The sequence below is a fragment of the Chiloscyllium punctatum genome, chromosome 4 (genome assembly GCF_047496795.1).
Source record: "Chiloscyllium punctatum isolate Juve2018m chromosome 4, sChiPun1.3, whole genome shotgun sequence".
Taxonomy (NCBI): Eukaryota; Metazoa; Chordata; class Chondrichthyes; order Orectolobiformes; family Hemiscylliidae; genus Chiloscyllium; species Chiloscyllium punctatum.
In genome coordinates this window covers 116,496,998-116,517,924 of record NC_092742.1, presented here as the reverse complement: position 1 = coordinate 116,517,924, position 20,927 = coordinate 116,496,998, and the positions used below count along the sequence as shown (strand labels likewise).

Here is a 20,927-nt window from a genome sequence, read left to right as displayed (position 1 = left end):
CAACATGACTGAGAGTCCAGTGAGTGCACACAGGGAAGTAGTCATCCCCCTGCTCAGTGTGGTGTAGAGTTCACACATCACTGCAGGACTCTGATTCTGATGTTACTGTCCATCAGAGTCAGGAATGGACCTTATACACGATTACACTGTTGGAGTATTGATGTTGTTGTTGTTAACCACATTAACTGAGCTGGAGTTGACTGAATTTATATTGCCACTTTCTGAACCTCAGGATGCCTCTCTGGGCAGTAGGTCACCACAAACAGCAATGTGACAAGGAGCAGGGTTCATCTGTATTGATTTAAATTGTGATCATAGCACTGCTGTCTCACAGCACCAGGTAAAAGGTTGGAGTCCAGCCTTGGTCAACGGCCTATGTGGGGTATCCACATTCTCCCAATAATAGTATGGCTCCCCTCCATGTGCGCTGGGTTTCTCCCACAATTCAAAGATATGCAGGTTAGGTGGATCGGTCGTCATAAATTGTCCACAGTGTTCAGAATCTGCAGACTACGTGGATCAGCCATGGGAAATACAGTGTTAAAGGGATGGAGTGCTCTGGGCGGGATGTTCTTCAGATGGTTGGTGGGATTTGATGGACCAATGCTCTCCTTCCACACTGTAGGGATTATAGTCTATGATTGAGGATAAAGAATAATCTCAGGGTCGCCTTGGAGGAGGAGCATGTGGTGTGTATCAATGCTCTCTATGCCATTAGATAGAGGTGGGCACCAGAGGGGATACAGTGCATTGTCTCCACCGTCACCCCCAACCCCTCACCCCCAACTCTACTTTGATTTAGTCCCTTCCCACTCTGTCACTTGTAATGGTTTGCTTTGACCATAATGGGTTTTGTTTGTAAATATTCAACTGATGACACTGGTGTGCTACTGCTGGTGATTATACGTTAACAAAAAGCAAAATAATGGAATAATGATGTTGATGGTGGGAAGGTTGCTCAGCTGTGTGAGATAACACTTCAGGGGAGGAGAAATGGGAGAAAAATACTTCACAGCTCACAGAACGAGAACTGAAAGTAGTTAAATCAAACCAAAGGTTCAGAGAGGAAGGAATATTTCCCTGGAGTTTGAGTAACTGAAAAGTGATGGGGTCCGGGAGTAGACAGGATTTTGTTTAAAGGGCATTTGAAATTTTAAAAACTGTTATATGCAGATAGTTTCGATTCTTTAAGTTTTATTTATTGTGGAATAAACTTGTACTTTAAAAAAAAACAAATTCACAAACCTTGTGTTAAAGACAAATGTTAAATAAAATCCATCAAACCATCCCTCACTGAAAACAGAGGTGGAAGTGCAATCTCCTGCAGAATCCCTGCCCTGACTACTTCTTCCTACCTGGGCTCCATGGCTATATACATACCTGGGAGATAGCAGCAGGAGAAGGCCATTCAGCCTTTCAATCCTGCTCCACCATTCAATGGGAATCAGCTGACCATCCAGCTCAGTCTCCTGTTCCTGCTCTGTTCCATTCCTCTTTTTTGACTTTACCACGAAGAACTATATTTCAGTCCTCCTTGGGCTTCACTGCCTTTTATACCAGTGATGTTACTGTGTTATTGCTGGGTGTAGGCAGGGGTAATGTGATGGTGCTCTTCCTGGAGGACACACTCAGCCTCCCTCATCATCCTGCAGTAAGATCAACTGAGTTTCAGCAACTAGAGATAGAACCCATTTCCAGGATATGGGCATCACTGGTTCAGCCAGCATTTATACCCCGTCACTAGGTACCATTGAGAAGATGGTAGTGAGCTGCTGTCTTGAACCATTCACCGTCCATTTGGCGCAGATAGACCGACAATGCTGGGAGGGAGTGTTGCAGGATTTTGGCAAAGTGATTCTCCATCTTTGGTTCTTTAAATGCTGATTAACTTAATCACAATCTGCACATGATTTTGAGATTTCAGTCTGCAAATCTTCACCACCGAGCACTCTGTGTAAAGGAATATGCACAGATTAGAAATTCAGAGCAGACTATTCTAGTTTCTCTGAAATATCTTTTTCCCCTTTCTCCCCCCAAAGCTGTAACCCTCCAGCCCACTTACTCTCTCCCACCATTCTGACTCTGCTGCCCCTAATGTACACCCTCCCCATTCCCATGGAGTAACTGATAAACAGATCCATTCCACCACTTCCCGTCCCTGGTTAGACTCTGCACCCTTTCTGGGTTCACTTCCTTTCCCTCCAGTTGCTGCAAGTCAATAATGTAACAGCAGAATGAAACAAAAGGAAACAGAAAGGGAGGTGGCAGATCCTGGACAGAAGAGGAACCTTCAGTCTGGGAGAATGGGTCAGATTCTTCCTTGTTTCCCATTAGTTTATTCCCAGCATTACAATGAACTGGGGATGGAGTGTGGTCCCACGAGGGTGTGGGACCACACTTTGACCCCCCCAACTGATCAATACTACAAGCAGATACGTTCCTCCTCTAGCCAATCACAGTGTGAAATACTTTCCCCTAATTACCCCAAAACACGTGCTCCAAAACCCGCCCACATTCTGTACATGTACAGTGCCAGTTTTCCCCACACACCTGTGGTCCCTGCCTCAGGAATTATGGGAGTTACAGTCCCCATGAAGTCACTGGAGCCCTGTCTCTGGAAAGTGAATGAAATGTGTGGGGTGGAAGGGTGTTGTGTATAGGATCCCCATTCAGACAGACAGGACATATGGCTTGTCACTGGGTTTTACTGAGACATCTGGTTAGACAACCCACTTTCTGACGTAAGGAATATAGATTCAGTCAATTGCGGGGTGGAGGGGTCAATAAGGGGAAGCAGTTTTAGGCAGAGGTGGCTCAGTGGCTAGCACCTCTGCGTCACAGCTTCAGAGACCCTGGTTTGATTCAAGCCTTAGGTGACCGTGTGGAGTTTACACGTTCTCCCAGTGGCTGCATGGTTTTGTTCGGTGTTCCAGTTTCTTCCCAAAGTCCAAAGATGTGCAGGTTAGGTGGATTCACCATGCTAAACCACAGTGTCCATGCATGTGCAGGTTAAGCCATTAACCATGGGAAATACTGGGAATGGGTGAATCTGAATTATAGGATTGGTGTGGACTCGATGGATGAATACCCTGCTTCTGCACTGTAGGGATTCTATTCTATTCTCATGAAGAAGAATGTACCTATCTCGATGTGTTGTGAATCTGAGGAATTCCCAATTCAGAACGCAGTGGATGCCAAGACAATGAGCAAATTTAATGGACAGATACAGATTTTTAATTGCAATGAACTGAAGGGTGAGAGAGAGAGAGCAGGCGGGAAAATCCAGCTGAGACCGAGGTGAGCTCAATCATCACCGTATTAAATGGTGGAGTTGGTTCGAAGGGCTGCATTGCCTCTCCTGTGCTCAGTGCTTATCTTCTTACGGTAATAACCAGAAAGATGAATCCAAAACTCACCATCTTCACCAAAGGAGATTTTCGGAAAATGTAGGATAGTCAAGTGGAATAGTATTCAAAACTGAGAAAGTGAGGAAGTGTGTAGAAGATAATGATTTTGCAATTTTAAACTGAGGGGTAACAGTGATTTATGGTTATCGACTGTGTGGTACATTCACACTGTCCAGAATACGGTGTTGTGAATATTGATTCTGTAATTTATTACAAAGCCAAGGTCACTGATAATGAAAACCAAAACACCCAGGAAACATCGCCTCACCTCGTAATCTGACAAAAGCCGCGTGATAAATCTGGTTGAATTTCGAACACAGATGGAAAGCGGGGAGATTAAATCCAATCCAATCCCAAGATCCTGTGCTAAAACAAAGAAGACTACAATAGGATGAGACAGGAATTGGTAATGTAGACTGGGAGCAAAGACTTTACAGTGGGACAGTTGACAGACAGTGGAGGAATATCAAAGCAATTTTTTGAAGTGCTCAGCAAAAGTATATATCAGTGAAAAGGAAGGACTTAGAAAAAGGAGTAATCTGTCATGGGTGTCTAAGGAAATAAGGGAGTCTATCAAATTGAAATAGAAGGCATACAAATTGGCAAAGACCAAGGAGAAAGTAGGAGATTAGAAAAACTTCAAAGGTCAACTGAAAGCTTGAAGGGATTGGGGATAAAAAGTGATGAGTAGCTATGCCTGGGGACAGAATAGCAGTTTACACTGCTAGAGGGAAACCTATTGTTTGGTGAACATATTGCCTCTGTAATTGTTGAAGCATTTAACAGTTACCAGAGAGATAATCCTGATCAAGTTCAAAATCACAGCACATTCCAAAAGCTTGTACTGCCAAATAAACCTGTTGGACTATAACCTGGTGATGTGTGGTTTTTAACATCAGCATCCCAATAGACAGCCCCACTGAAACTGAAGTGCCTGTCAGGTACTTGAGGGAGCCACGGGGTGGGGGGGGGGGGGGGGCGTGGAGGGGTGTGTGGTTTAACCACAGAGTTGAACTGAACTAGACTTTTTAAACTGTTGTTGCCATGGAGATAATCCTGAGAGACAGTCTCTATGCAAAGTCACAAATCACAAAGGTAGAGGAATGGGAGCCGTACATCGGACCTGATGCTGCCTAAAGGCGTTTTGCACGTAAAATACCCAGGTAACTACCATGTCTCATCAATAAATACTCAAGGAAGACCTCTCAGAGTTCTGTGCCTTGTAATTCCTATCCAGCTGGGTTCAGGAAGATGAGTACACAGCAGTCAGTCTTCACAGTGGAGGATACAAAGAACATGCCAGTAATTGATAAGGAGATTGAGGAAGGTGAGGACCTAGAAACGACCATTATCATGAAAGAGTTAGAACTGGGCAAGCTCATGGAGCTAAAGGTAAACAAGTCTCCTTGCCCCGATGGAATACATCCCAGGATACCAACAGAGTTAGGGGGAGAAATAGCAAATGCACTTAGTTATAGCATCCTACAGCAGAGACAGGCCCTTTGGCCCAAACTGGCCCATGCCAATCAGAATGCCCATCCACACTAACCCCATTTCCCTGCACTTGGCCCATCTGCTTCTGAAACTTTGCAATCCATGTATTTGTCCAAATGCCTTTAACATGTTGTTAGTGTACCCGCCTCAACCACTTCCACTGGCAGCTCAGTCCATATACATACCACCCTCTGTGTAAAACAGTTGCCCTTTAGCTTCCCTTTTATTCTTTCTCCTCTAACCTTAAACTGATGCCCTCCAGTCCTTGGTTCCCTGGGAAAAAGACCGAGTGCATTCACCTTACCCATGCCTCTCATAGTCTTATACACTTCTATAAAATATTCCCCCTCGGTTTCCTCTGCTCTAAACAAAAAAAGTCCTCGCTTGTCCAACCTCTCCCTGTAACTCAGATCCCTGAGCCTGGCATCATCCTTGTAAATTTCTTCTGCACCTTTTCCAGTTTAATAACTGAAACCTACACTGCATTCATCACATTTCCAGTGTTTCCCCACGGCACTGGAACTGACGGGACAACGCCAATGGATTAAAGTCCATGATCGATAATTCACTCCATTACAACAATCCCATTTTCATAGCTTCTGCCATGATGCAGGAATCCTTTTGTCTTTCTGGTTTCGTGGTTAATTGTCCTCATACAAAACCAGTGGCTTAACTGTTCCTGGGAAATGTGCCATGATTTTTTAGACTTTCAAGAACCAATGAAATCTCTCTCCACAGTCCCGACGCTAACATGGACTTCACTGTCTCAGTACATTTTTCCCAATCACACTGAGATTTGAAATATTCGTCCACGGACAGAATACACACCTTTCCATCCAGATGAAAAGGTCAATGATATTCAGATCGGCACGGATCAAGTAACCATCAGATCTGAACATGAAGTTCAATTTGAATTTCTCAACTGCAAATCCCCCCTTTCAGTACTGCACAACAGAGAAAACAGAAAGTGCTGGAGATCCTCAGCAGGTCTGGCAGTATCTGAAATGGTGACAGATGCAGGAAACATTGCAGCCTTGAAGAAGTGGTTAGATGATCATACTAGGCACGTGAGCTTGATGGCCAGTTTGTAGAAGATGGGGGCATTGTGTTCAACAGTTTTATACCAGAGACTCTGACCTCATTTGATTCCATGTTTCTCTGCGATTCCCTCTTTTTCGGAAGCAGGCAGGAGTAGGAAGCAGTGGAGAATGTAAATGATGGGTGACCTTCCCAGTGAGAGGATTCAAGTACAGGAGCAGGGATCCCTTTCTGGAAGGGCCTTGGTGAGACCACACCCGGAGTACTGTGTATACCTTTGTTCCCCTTTCCCAAGGAAGGCTCTCCTGGTTATTGAGAGAGTAAAGGAGGGTCACCAGCCTGAGTCCTGGGATGTGGAGATAGTTAAGGGCTGCAGATGCTGGAAGTCAGAGTCTATACAATGTGGATCTGGGGAAGTGCAGCAGGTCAGGCTGCATCACAGGAGCAGGAAGGCTGATGTTTTGGGTCGGAACCCTTTGTCAGCCCTGATGAATAGTCCTGACCCGAAATGTTACCTTTCCAGCCCCATCGTATTCATGCTTCTCATCAAGCACCTATTAATTCTAGTCCCCCGTTCTGGCACTCAGCGTGTAACCGATATTGTAGTGCCTGGTGTGATCATCTGAACACTTCTTCAAGGCTGCAATGTTTCCTGCATCTGTCACCATTTCAGATGCTGCCCGATCTGCTGAGGATCTCCAGCACTTTTTGTTTTTATTGTGGATTTCCCCCATTTTGCTCAAGCACTTAGAGTCAGAGGGCTGTACAGCTCCATATTTTGCTGACTATAATTCCTGGGATGGTAGGACTGATGGATGCAGAGGGACTCAATCTTCATTTCATCCTCCTTTCCTTTGGCTTTCTGAGCTGCTGACGACATCACTAATATTCTACCTCCCATTCCCTATCCTGAATCTGACCCATCTAAGCCTACACTTTAGTTCCCATCCCCCTGTTAGACTAGTTAAAACGACACCAATGGGACTGGCAAAAGCCTCCACTAGGAGATTTCTCCCAGTTCTGCCCAGGGGTAACCGGTCAGGCTGTTACAGGACCCACCCAGAAACAGTCCCAGTGCCTGAGGAATCTAAACCCTTCTCTGGTACACCATTTTGCCAGTCACACGTCCAGCTGATCTATCCTCTTATTCCTGCTCTCACAAGCACATGGCACTGTGAGTAAGTCTGACATTATTTTATTTCAGGAGTTACATTTTACTGTATCCCTGATCTCCCTATATCCAGCTTTCAGGACCTCATCCCTTTGTTTAGTGATGTCATTGGTATGGGTGTGTTCCACAACCACTGGCTTTACCCTCCTGCTCCAGAATGTCCTGCAGCTGCTCCATGATAATTGCGGGCTGGCACCAGGGAGGTAACATACCATCCTCGATTCATGTCTGTGGCCACAGAAGTGCCTGCCTGTACCCCTGATCATTGAATCCCCTGTCACTATAGCCCTGCCACTGTCTTTCCTCCGGCTCTGTGCAGCAGAGCTCTCTGTGGTATCATGAACCTGACTGTTGCTGATTTCCCGAAAAGCCACTCCACGCATTCACCCCCAACAGAATCCCAAGCAGGATTCAGTATCTTTTTGAGAAGTGGATGATCACTGGGGATTCCTGCACTTCAGTCCTGAGCCTTTTATTTGGTTTAATGGTCACCCATTCCCTTTGTGCCTGTGTAACCCTCACCTGCAGTGTGACGGACTCACTAAATGTGCTGTCCATAACATTCTCAGATGCTCCACAGTGAGTCCACTCAAAACTCCAGGTCTGAAAAGCAGTTTCCCAGCAGCTACACGTGGGCCCACTTCCTGCACACATAGCCGTCAGGGACAATCAAAGTATCCCTTATTTCCCACATTGTACAAGAGGAGCACACTACGGGTCTGAGGGATCCTGTCACAACGTCTCTCTAGATTCAGCTAATTACTCCCATTAAGAGAATTTAAAAAAGCTTTCAACCTTCATACACTTCAAACATTTCCATTATACATCAAAAGCCCCAATCTTTATTTAAGCTGATACATTATATATCAAAAACTTAAATACTCTGCAGGTATCACTTACAAATTGGCTGTTCCCATTGGGACTGTGAATTTCTCAATGGCCTGAACTAAACCAGAGTTTCAGCTTCAACTTCTCCCTGTCTCACCTCCCTCTGTTTTCACCCAACTCCAAAACACACTCATCGAGTCAAACAACACTCAGTGCAGCCCTGTCATTTTCATTGTCTGCTCACACCTACACTGCCCTCAGCCTCCTGTCCTGTTCCAATGCATCACAATGGGAGCTCAGGAACTGTATCTCATCTTTCAGCTCAGCCCTTTGTAACCCCAGAGTCAACATGGACCTCAGCAGTTTCTGGATGAACAGACAGTTGTCAGAACCTGGAACATTCCACCTGAAAATGTGCTGGAATTTGAGTTCACAAAGAATTTTAATGAGAATTTTGCAGGGAGTTGAAAATTAGGAGTTTACAGGTTGACATCATGAAGTGAGTGATTGGGACTAAATCTGACAGTTCCTGCAAAGAGACTAGGTATAATCTGGATAAGTCTGTGCTCCCATTCAGGCCAAATCGCCCATGGGGGATTCAACCACAAATTTGAACATCTTTCTGCATTTTGCTTTACAAAAGTATTGGAGATATTTTCCCAGAGACAGAACAGACAACCCTTTCTCCTTCCACAGTAAAATGCTAATGATATTCAGATCCTGATTACGCTGCTGAGTGCAGAAATCTGCTTTTTTGAGATCCCGTCCTCAATTATTCTCATTTAATATCCCATTTAAAAAAATTCACAAAACGGCACGGTGGCACAGTGGTTAGCACTGCTGCCTCTCAGCGCCTGAGACCCGGGTTCAATTCCCGCCTCAGGCAACTGAGTGTGGGGAGTTTGCACATTCTCCCTGTGTCTGCGTGGGTTTCCTCCGGGTGCTCCGGTTTCCTCCTACAGTCCAAAGATGTGCAGGTCAGGTGAATTGGCCATGCTAAATTGCCCGTAGTGTTAGGTAAGGGGTAGATGTAGGGTATGGGTGGTTTGCGCTTCGGCGGGGCGGTGTGGACTTGTTGGGCCGAAGGGCCTGTTTCCACACTGGAAGTAATCTAATCTAAATCTCAGCCAGTACAGGATGAATTGGAAAGACAAATATTTCTCTGGTATGTGTCTGATGTGTAAATTTTCCTCTTTCAAATCACCCCTCCCCCACCCAGGAAGAGGACATGTCCATGCACCTTGCTGTACCGTGCCCCCAATAAAAATGGTGGCCATAACCCAGGACGTATCACTGAGTGAGGCCCACAGCCGTTTTCCCATTTGCTGTAAACATGGGACCAAGCGTTTCTAATTCAGGACTAACACCCTGCACAGACGTATAAATAAAACTTCCCAGTCTAAACTGAATCATTTTCTCCCGGTTTCCGCTGCCACTCCCCCTTCCCAGTTTCCGGCTCCTGCACACACCAAGGGCCACTCCGGGACCAGTGACCCTTCCTCAAAACCGATGGCAGCTGGGAAAATTAGACTCCCTACAGTGTGGAAACAGGCCATTCGGTCCAACAAATCCACACTGACCCTCTGAAGAGTATCACATCCAGACCCATTCTGCTATTCTGTTACTCTAAATTTCTCCTGAACAACGCACCTCACCTACACATCCCTGAACACGACGGGAAATTTAGCTTGGCCAATTCACCTAACCTACACATCTTTGGACTGCAGGAGATAGGGGTAAAAGAGTAAATAATAGGTGGGATGGAGTGACCCTTCAACAACACGGCAACATTTACTCATCTCCTCTCCCCGACCTTATCTCAGATCCAACCCTCCAACTCAGCACCGCCCTCAAACTGTCCCATCTGTCCATCTTCCTTCCCAATTATCCACTCCACCCTCTCACCATAACCCCCACTTGCATTTTCCTATCGCCTTCCCAACTACCTTCCCACCAGCCCTACACACCCATCTGTCCTCTTCCCCACCCTCACATTCCTGAAGAAGTGCTTAGGCCCAATATGTCAATTCGCCTGCTCCTTGCATACTGCCTGACCTGCTGTGCACATCCACTGCCACACTTTAACACAAGCTGGAAGAACACCACCTCATCTTGTACCTGGGGATCCTTCAGCCCTCTGGTCTCAATATTGGATTCCATAATTTTAGGTCCTAAGTCTCCTACGTACTGGTATCCTAGCCCCCATCCCATAGACCAGGCCCTGTTATTACATCGCCTGCAATTACACACTACCTATGGTGAGTCACTAACAGTCTCCATAAACAGCTATTCACCCTCCCCCAGCCAGATTGTTATCCACTCCTTTGTCCAACTGCTCCCATCGCGTTCTTTGGAATCTATCACCACCTATCATTTACTCCTTAACCCCTACCTTCTGCATATAAACCGACATTGTTTCTCAGGAACATCAGTTCTGACGAAGGGTTATTGGATCAGAAATGTTCACTTTGACTTCTCTTCACAGATGCTGCCAGACCTGCTGAGCATTTTCAGGATCTTCTGGTTGTTGTTTCTGATTTACAGCATCCGCAATTCCTTTGGTTTTCATTTACTGGGAGTTTGTAATTCAGGTCTAGCAGCCTACATCGTGTGTTGATCAACCCACCCAGTCCACAAACTCAATTTCTCTCCCAGTCTCTGCTGTCTCTCCCACTCCCTTCACACTCACTGGGTCCCCCCTCACAGTGACATTGCACGTGCACAGCTCATGGTCACGTGTTGGCCTGCTGGCCACACCCCTCATTCACTCCCATTGGCGGCAGGATTACACCAACTCCCCTATTGGTCTGAAGCTGCCATCAATCAGCCAGGTCCCATTGTGACTTGAGTGGTAGGAGGCTGAGGGGTGACCTCAGGGGTTTATAAAATCATGAGGGGCGTGGATGGGATACAGAGACAAGGCCTTTTCCCTGGGGTTAGGAAGTCCAGAACGAGGGGGCATAAGTTTAAGGTGAGAGGAAAATGATATAAAAGAGAACCAAGGGGCAACTTTTTTCATGTGCGTGTATGGAATCTACTGTCAGGGAAGTGGTGACAGCTGGTATAGTTCCACCATTTGAAAGGGAGCTGGATGGGTATGTGATTAGGAAGGGCGTAGAGTGATATGGGCCAACTGCTGTCATATAGGACTAGATTAGTTTGGGATATCTGGTCGGTGTGGACGAGTTTGACTAAAGGGTCTGTTTCTTTGCTGTAGATGACTGTGGCTCTGCCCTGGGATGAGCTTCATCATTCAGTGAATGGGACAGTATCACAGAGCACGGGGGCTGGGGGCTTGGGGCAGTATCAGAGAGCACAGGGGCTGGGCGCTATTCAGCCCATTGGGGCTGTACATTCTTCCTCTGGAGATGCTGCCAATCTGCCCTTACTCCACTCCCATTTACCAGTAGCCCTCCACACTTATCCTCAAATAGTTAAATTCCAAATCTGTTTTGACAATAACAAAAGCTGCACCCAGCTGTGGTTCAAACTGTTCTAGATGCTCAGAACCTACTGAGTAAAATAACCTTCACATTTTTAACCTGCATTATTTGCCAATTACCTGAAAGTACTTACTAAAAATTGTGACAATAATTTCTCTCAGTGTCTCTGTAAATTAAATATCCTGGAAACAAATCTGTTTCTGGTTGAAATCACTGCTGAAGCGTCTCAGCTCCAAGGAGAATTGTCAGGTCTTTTGCTAACTCTCCATAAAAGAGAAATCTATCTTAATTTGAATTTATTAGTGTCATTGAGATGCACAGCACAGAAACAGACACTTCGGTCCAACTCGTCAATGCCGCCCAGATATCCGAAATTAATCTTGTCCCATTTGCCAACACTTTGCCCATATCCTTCTAAGTTTCCGAAACACGTACCCAATCAGATGCCTTTTAAATGTAAGCGTACCAGCCTCCACACTTCCTCTGGCAGCTCATTCCATACACGTACCATATTCAGCTTGAAAACATTGCTCTTTAGATCACATTTAAATCTTTTCCCTCACACCTCACGTCTGTGCTCTCTGGTTTTGGACTCCCCTAACCTGGGAATAAGACCCTGGTTGTTCACCCTAACCATGTCCTTCACGATTTATCAACCTCGAAGGTCACCTCTCAGCATCCGATGCTCCAGTGAAAACAGCCCGAGCCTATTCAGCCTCTCTCTGTATGGGCCAAACCCTCAACCCTGGAAACATCTTTGCACACCTTTTCTGAATCCTTTCAAGTTTTATAATATCATTCTGATAGCAGGGAGACCAGGACTGAAAGCAGAATTCCAGAAATGGCTGAATCAATGTCCTGTACAGCTGCAAAATAATGTCGCAACTCCTATACTCAATGCACAGACCAATAAAGGCAAGTTAACCAAAGGCCTTCTTCACCACCCTGCCTATTCCACTTGCAAAGAACTATGAACCTGCACCTCAACATCTCTTTGGTCAGCAACACTCCCCAGGCCCTTCCCATTAAATGTATAAGTCCTGTCCTGATTTGTTTTTCCAAAATGCAGCACCTCACATTTATCTGAATTCCACTCCATCTGCCACTCCTCAGCCCAGTTGATTGAAGTCTCATTGTACTCGGAGGTAACTTTCTTCCCTGTCCACTGCATCTCCAATTTTGGTGTCTATGTAAAGTCACTAATCATAGCTCCGATATTCACATAGAAATCATTGATATAAATGATGAAAAGCAGTGGACCCAACACCAATCCTTACACCATATTGCTCATCACAGGCCTCCAGTCCGAAAAGCAACCTCTCACCACTATCCTCTGTCTCCAATCTTCCAGCCAATTTTGTTTAATTTGTTAACCAGTCTGTTATTTTGAACCTGTTGAACATCTTTCTGAAGACCAGGTTAGTGATTTCCATGCACAAAGCCATGCTGACTATCCCTAATTATTTCTTGCCTTTCCAATTACATCCAAATCCTGTCCCTGGGAAGACCTTCCAACAACTTGACTGACTTCAGGCTCACTGGTGTATTGTTCCCTGGACTTTCCTCACCACCTTTCTCAAATAATGGCGCCCGTCTTACAGCACCTCACCTGTGGCTATTGGTGATACAAATATCTCAGCGAGGGGCCCGGCAATCACTTCCCTAACTTCCCTCAAAGTTCTGGGACACACCTGATCAGGTCCCACGGATTTATTCTGCTTTATGTATTATAAGATATCCAGTACCTCATTCTCTGTAATATGGACACTTGTCAAGTTATCACTATTTATTTTTCCAAACTGTCTCACTCCCACATCCTCTTTAAGTAAAAGCTGACATGAAATCCTCCCACCTCCGATGGTTCCACAGACAGCCTTGCTGATCTTTGAGGGTCCCTAATCTCTGCTTGGTTACTCTTTTGTCCTAGGTGTATTGTCTAATTTCTTTGGGTTCTCCTTAAACCTATTTCCCAAAGCTATCTCATGTCCCCTTTTAGCCCTCATGGTTTCCCCCGACTATAGTCCTACTGCCCTTTTACTCCTGGAGGAATTCACGCAAACCCAGCTGTCTGTACCTGCCATATCCCTCCTTCATTTTCTTGACCAGGCCCTCAATTTCTCTCGACAGGCAGCATTCCTTACACCTCCCATCCTTGGCCTTAACAGGAACATACTGTCTGTGTACTCTCGTTGTTGCAGGCCTATGGATGCAATGGCCGATGAGAACAGAGAAGCAATCATTCTCAGTAAAGAGGTAATGTTGGGAAAGATAACAGCCGAAAGGTAGATGGGTCGTCTGGCCGTGATGGAGTGCATCACAGGGGACTATAACAGAAGGCAGAGGCTAAATAGCAAACGCAGTCGTGATAATTCACTAAAATGTGCTGGACTCTGGGACGGTTCTGACAGATTAGATAGCTGCAAATGTGATGTCAATATTTTAAAATGGACCTGTTCGCATAACTTCTGTAGTGGGGGAAATGCTCGATCTCTCAAGGAAGAAATAGTGAGCTATCTGGATAGAAATTGTCTCAGAGCAGACACAGCATCGATTCATGAAAGGTGGACAACACGAAGCTGAGTGGTAGAGCAATGTGTGTAGAGGCCAATGTAAGTCTGCAGAGGGATACAGATAGGTGAAGTGAGTGGGTAAGGGTCGAACAGATGGAGGACAATGTTGGGAAATGAGGTCATCCATTTTGGTCGGACTAACAGCTAACTGATGAAATGGTGAAAACTTGCAGCAGTCTGCTGTACAGAGGGAGCTGGGTTTCCTTCTGCATGAATTACAGGAAGTTGGTTTGCAGGTGCAGCAGGTAAATAAGACAGTGAAGGGAATATTGTCCTTCATTGCTAGAGGGATGGTTATGCTGCAGCTGTACAAGGTGCTGGAGGGGCCACACCTGGAGTACTGTGTACAGGTTTGGTCTCCTTACTTCAGGAAGGATGTACTGGCACTGGAGACGGTGCAGTGGAGGATCACTAGTTTGAGTCAGGATTTCAGAGGGTTGGCGTATGCGGAGACATTGAGAAAACTAGTTCTATACTCGTTGGAATTTCAAAGTATGGGGGGGGTTTGATAGAAAAAAATTGAAATTATTAAGGGAGTAGATAAACTAGAAGCAGGGAGGTGATTTCCACTGGGGACGGAGCAAACTAGGGAGCAGAGAGTCAAAATAAGGGGAGATCAGATTTAGGACTGAGTTCAGTATGGACTTCTTCAGATAAATCTGTGAATCTGTGGAATTTGCTGCTGAGTGCAGCAGTTGATGTTATCAACTTGACTATCGTTAGGTCAAAAGGTAGATTTATGAACAGGAAAGGAATTAAGGGTTATGGTGAGAGAACTGGAAAGTAGAGCTGAGGCCATGAAAAGATCAGCCCTGATCTTATTGAATGGCAGAGCTGGCTTGAGGGGCCAGGTAGCCTACTCCTGGTCCTCTTCCTTCTGTTCTTATGTTCCCACTTTCCAGCCGTCCCTTTACCTGGGAATAGCAAAGAAATATTGAAAGTTCTCGCCTTGTACCGTCAAAATTCACCTTTGTCCAATTTAGAACACCGTTTAGATCTGGTTTATTATTTTCTATAACTATTTTAAAACTAGTAGAATTATCAGAGAATCCTGAGAGTGTGGAAGCAGGCCATTCGGCCCATCACATCCACGCTGACCCTCAAAGCCTCCTACCTTAAACCTGTAATGTTGCATTTCCCATGGCTAATCCACCTAACCTGCACATCCCTGAACAATATGGGCAATTCAGCCTGGAATAACCACCCAACCTGCATATCTTTAGATAGTGAAAGGAAACCACCGCAAACAGACGAAACCCACGCAGGTAATAACAACAAGGTGATCATCCCTTTCTTATTTCCCAGGTCAACCTAAATAACTTCGCTGGACGTAATCTCAGAACTTCCTCCCTCAGCACAACTGTAATGCTACCCCTAATCAAAAAGGCCACTCCGCCTCCTCTCATGTCCCCCTTTCTATCCTTCCTCTTGCATCGATACCCTGGAACATTACGCTGCCAGTCCTACCCATCTCTGAGCAACGTTTCTGTAATACTCATGATATCCCAGTGCCACATTCAAAACCATACCCTGAGCCCATCTGCTTTCCCTGTCAGGCCTCTTGCATTGAAGTAAATGCAGTGTAACTTGTCAGTTCTACCTGGTTCTGTGCCTTGCCCTTGCCTGCCTTGACTGTCTGACTTCTGAACTGTACCAGCCTCAGACTTACCTCTTTTCTCACTATCTCTTTGAGTTTACCCACACTCCCTCACTGGTTTAATGACTCCTGAGTAGCACGAGCAAATCTCCCTGCCTGGATATCAGTCACTTTCCAATTCAGGTACAATCCATCCTTCTTATGCATCAACTCTACTCAAGAGGAGATTACAACGATCAATAGATGTGAATCCTTCTGCCCTACACCAGGTCCTTAGCCAATCATTCATCTCCTCCATCCTGCTATTCCTAGTCTCACGAGCATGCAGCACCTGGAGTAATCCACATATTATGACCGAGGACCTGGTTTATTATATTCCAGGCTAATTTGCTATATTCTCTCATCAGGACTTTATCTTTTCCCCTTCCTTTGTCATTGGTACCAATGTACAATGACCTCCCACTGGTCATTCTTTCCTTTGATAATATTCTGCTACCTGTCCGAAACATCCTTGACCCTGGCACCAGGGAGGTACCACCCCATTCTGATGTCTCACTGTCAGTTGCAGAAACAGCAGTCTGTGCCCGACTAGAAAGTCCCTTATCATCCTTAAGCGTTTGGAATCTGATAGACCTCTCAGTGGAGCCAATCTCAGTACCAGTAACTTGGCTGTCAGTGCAACATTCCCTCAAAGTCTACGACCACCTACATTATCCAAAACAGTATACTTGTTTGAGATGGGGATAGCCACAGGAGACTCATGGCTGAAAAAAATGTGTTGCTGGAAAAGCTCAGCAGGTCAGGCAGCACTAAAGGAGCAGGAGAATCGACGTTTCGGGCAGAAGCCCTTCTTGTGCCCGAAACGTCGATTCTCCTGCTCCTTTGATGCTGCCTGACCTGTTGCGCTTTTCTAGCAACACATTCTTCAGCTCTGTTCTCCAGCATCTGCAGTCCTCACTTTATCCACAGGAGACTCACGCTCTATCTACCTCTGAGAGGTAACCCATCTACCTGACTGTATCTGCAGTTTTCCGGCCTGAAACTGCTACCTATCACACATCCTGACTCTTGTAAATTCTTCATTACCATTAAACACCGCTCCATCTGATCCATGTGATCCAAGAGGATTTGCATCACTTCCTGCAGGCTATCATCAGGATCATTCAAACTCCCCCTACTCTCCTCCAGGAAGTGCACATCACTGTACGAATGGCCATCTCTGCACCTTAATCTGTAGACCCAGAAAAAGGTAGAGTCTTACAGCTTTACAAAAGACTACTCTCGAATACATTAGAACCTGTCTTTTATATTTAAAACATTCAACCAAAAGATCATAACAGAGGCACTTAAACTAGTAAACACTCACCCGACCGAATGGTGCGGATTTTAAAAAGTAAAGCAGAGTAAGATTTACCTTTTAAGAGACTGAACCCCACTGAGCTGATCCCCAGCTGTGAGTCACAGACATACAGCACGGAAACAGACCCTTCAGTCAAACTCGTCCATGCTGACCAGATATCCGAACCTAATCTCGTCCCATTTGCCAGCACTTGGTCAATATCCCTCTAAACGCTTCCTATTCATATACCCATCCAGATGCCTAATAAATGTTGCAATTGTACCAGCCTTCACAACTCCCTCTGGCAGCTCGTTCCATAAACGCAACACCATCGCATGAAAACGTTGCCCCTTAGGTCCCTCATACATCTTTTCCCTCTCACGCTAAATCTATACCCTCTGGTTCTAGACTCCCCCACTCCAGTGAAAATACCTTGTCTACCTATCCGATCCATGCTCATGATTTTATAAACCTCTGAGGTCACTCCTCAGCCTCTGACACTCCAGGGAAAACAGCCCCAGTCTGTACAGCCTCTCCCTATATCTCAAACCCTCCAACCCTGGCAATATCCTTATAAATCTTTTGTGAACCTTTCAAGTTACACAACATCCTTGTGATAGGTGGAGAACAGAATTGTGCACAATATTGTAAGAGTGGCCAAACAAATGTCCTCAACAGCTGCCACATGACCTCCCAACTTTCTTACTCAATACTCTGACCAAAAAAGGAAAGCATACCAAACACCTTCACTATCCTATCTACCTGCGCCTCTACTTTCAAGGAGCTATGAACCTGCACAGCAAGGTCTCTTTGTTCAGCAACACTCCCCAGGACCTGGCCATGATGTGTAACAGTCCTACTAAGCTTTGCCTTTCCAAAATGCAGCACCTCGCACTTATCTGAAATAAACTCCATCTGCCACTCCTCAGCCCATTTGCCCATCTGATCAAAATCCCATTGAAATCTGAGGTAACCTTCTTCACTGTCCACTACACCTCCAATTTTGGTGCCATCTTCAAACTTACTAACTATACCTCCCATGTTCACATCCAATTCATTTATATAAATGATGAGAGGTAGTGGACCCAGCACCAATCCTTGTGGCATTCCACTAGTCACAGGCCTCCAGTCTGAAAAATAATCATCCATCAGCACCACCCTCTGTCTTCTGCCTTTGAGCCAGTTCTATATCCAAATGGCTACTTCCGTGAGATCGAACCTTGCTAACCAGTCTCCCATGGGGAACCTTGTCGAACGCCTTACTGACGTCCATATAGATCACATCTACTAGTCTTCTCTCATCAATCCTCTTTGTTACTTCTTAAAAACCAGATTAAGTACGTGACATGATTTCCCATGCAGAAAGTTATGCTGCCTATCCCTAATCAGTCCGTGCTTTTCCAAATACACGCAAATCCTGTCGCTTAGGGCTCCCTCCAACACCTAGTCGAGCACAGCGTCTGTAGTTCCCGAGCTTGTCCAAACCACCTTCGTTAAATAGTAGCACCATAGTAACCAACTCGCAGTCTTCTGGCATCTCAGCTATGACTATCAATAATACAAAAAATCTCAGCAAGAGGCCCATAAATCACTTCCCTTGCTTCCTCCAGAATTTTTGGATACACCTGATCAAAGCCTGGAGATTGATCCACCTTTATGCGTTTCCAGACATCCAGTACTCTGTAGTATGGACAATTTTCAAGATGTCACCATTTATTTCCCCACATTCTACATCTCCCATGTCCTTCTCCACAGTAAATACTGATGCAAAACATCGCATCTTGATAAAACAAACGAGGGCAGGACTTACACGAATTGAAAGTAAGGCTTTGAGTAGTGATATGGAACAAAGAGACCGAGGGGTTCAGGTTTTCTTAGTCTGTGTCACATGTAGACAGGGTGGTTAAGAAGGTGGTTAGCACACTTACCTTCATTGCTCAGACCTCTGAGTACCGGTGTTGGGAATTTAGGTTGAGGCTGTACAGGATGTTGGGGAGGCCTCTTCTGGAATACTGTGTCCAGTTCTGGATGTGCTGTTATAGGAAGGATATTATTAAATTGAAGCGGATTCGGAAGAGACTAACCGGGATGTTGCCATGAATGGAGGGATTGTGTCACAAGGAGAAACTGGATAGGCTGGGATGCTTTTTCACGAGAGAGTAGGAGGTTGAGGGATGACCTTAGAGGTTTATAAAACCATGAAGCGTGTAGACAAGGTGAATGGCCGGGGGTGGGGGGAGGAATTCAAGACCTGGGTGCATACAATTTGAAAATAGATGAGAAAGGTTTAAAAAGTAAATTGGGGATTTGTTTTTACTTTTACATGTGTGAAGTGAACTCCCAGAAAAAGAGGCAGCTGTGAATACAATTACAATGTTTAAAAGACATTTAGACAAGTCCATAAACAGGAAATGTTTGGATGAATGTGGACCAAGCGGAAGGAGGGGCGATTAGATTAGTTGGGAATTATGGTCGACACGGACTGGTTTAACCACAGGGTCTGTCTCTGTTCTGTATCACTTTATGACTAACTCTCGCTATCTCTGTGAATTCCTCCATGCTCACAATTCCCCAGATCTCTGTCATCTTATCCAGACTAAACTCTTCTTTATCTCTAGAAATCCTCTCTAGCCTCAGAACCATCACTATCTCTGGTATCACAAACATCTCAATCTCTGTAACATCCTCCAATCTCCTCCTGTCTCATCACCCTCACGATCTCTAATCTTGACAACCTCCACAAATCTGTCCTTCTCCACATTAAACACTGATGCCACACGTTTCGGATCCCCCCAAAAAACCCCTCTCCTGCATCTTCACACATAGGCTGCCTTGCTGATCTTTGAGGTGGCCTATTCTCTCTCTAGTGACCCATTTGCTCTTGATGTATTTCTAAAAATCCTTTCCCTATTCGCCAAAGTGGTATCCTGTCCCCTTTTTGCCTTACTGATTTTACTCTTAAGTATACTCCTCTTGCCTTTATACTCAAAGGATGTTTGTGATTTTTGGATTGGAATAAATACGAAATATTACATCTTGATAAAACAAACGAAGGCTGGACTTACACTGATTAAAAGTTGGGCCTCGGATAGTGATATGGAACAAAGAGACCGAGGGTTTCAGGTCTTTGAACTATGTGTCACATGCAGACAGGGTGGTTCAGAAGGGCTTTAGCACATTTGCCTTCATTGCTCAGATATTTGAATATAAGAGTTAGGACGTTATGTTGAGGTTGTACAGGATGTTGGGGAGGCCTCTTCTGGAATACTGTGTCTAGTTCTGGTTGTGCTGTTATAGGAAGGATATGATTAAATCGGAGCAGGTTCAGAATAGATTTACCAGGATGGTGATGGGAATGGATGGTTTGAGTTATAAGCAGAGTCTGGATAGGCTGGATCCTTTTTCACTGGAGCACAGGAGGCTGAGGGGTGGCCTTATTAGAAGTTTATAAAATCCTGAAGCGTTTCAGTAATGTGAACAGCAAGGAGGGGGCGCGATTCAAGATTGGGGACATCCTTTACTCACGTTAAAAAGTAAGGCTTTAAAAAGAAGTTCTGGATTTTATTTTTTGTTTCTGCACAAAGAGTGGTTTACACGTGGAATAAACTTGCAGAGGACGTGGTAGATGTGAATACAATTACAATTTCAGGGTGGCACAGTGGCTCAACGGTTAGCACTGCTACCTCTCAGCGCAAGGGACACAGGCTCAATTCCTGTATTGGGTGACTGTCCATGTGGAGTTTGCATATTCTTCCCCATGTCAGCATGGGTTCCTCCAGGTGCTGCCGTTTCCTCCCACAATCCACAGATGTACAGGGGAGGTGAACTGGCCGTGCTCAATTACCCATAGTGTTCAGGAATGATTGGGTTGAGTGAATTAGTCAGGGGTAAATGTAGAGCAAAAGGGTAGGGGAATGGGATTCTAATCGGAAAAAAAACATTTGGACCCGTATATCAATAGGGAATGCTAGGATGGACTTGGACCAAGTGGAGGCAGGTGCGGTTAGTTCAGTTCGAATTTATGGTCGACACGGACTGTT

The 20,927-nt window shown here is 45.3% G+C and overlaps 1 long non-coding RNA gene across 1 annotated transcript; it reads right to left on the bottom strand.

Moving 5' to 3' along the window:
• Positions 1 to 813: 813 nt before the first annotated feature.
• Positions 814 to 18,920, bottom strand: LOC140475958 (uncharacterized). The gene is made up of 3 exons (XR_011960373.1): positions 18,816 to 18,920; positions 3,676 to 3,773; positions 814 to 1,950 (listed from the first exon to the last, which is right to left on the bottom strand). It is a non-coding gene; the product is annotated as an uncharacterized lncRNA (long non-coding RNA).
• Between the last annotated feature and the right edge of the window lie 2,007 nt (positions 18,921 to 20,927).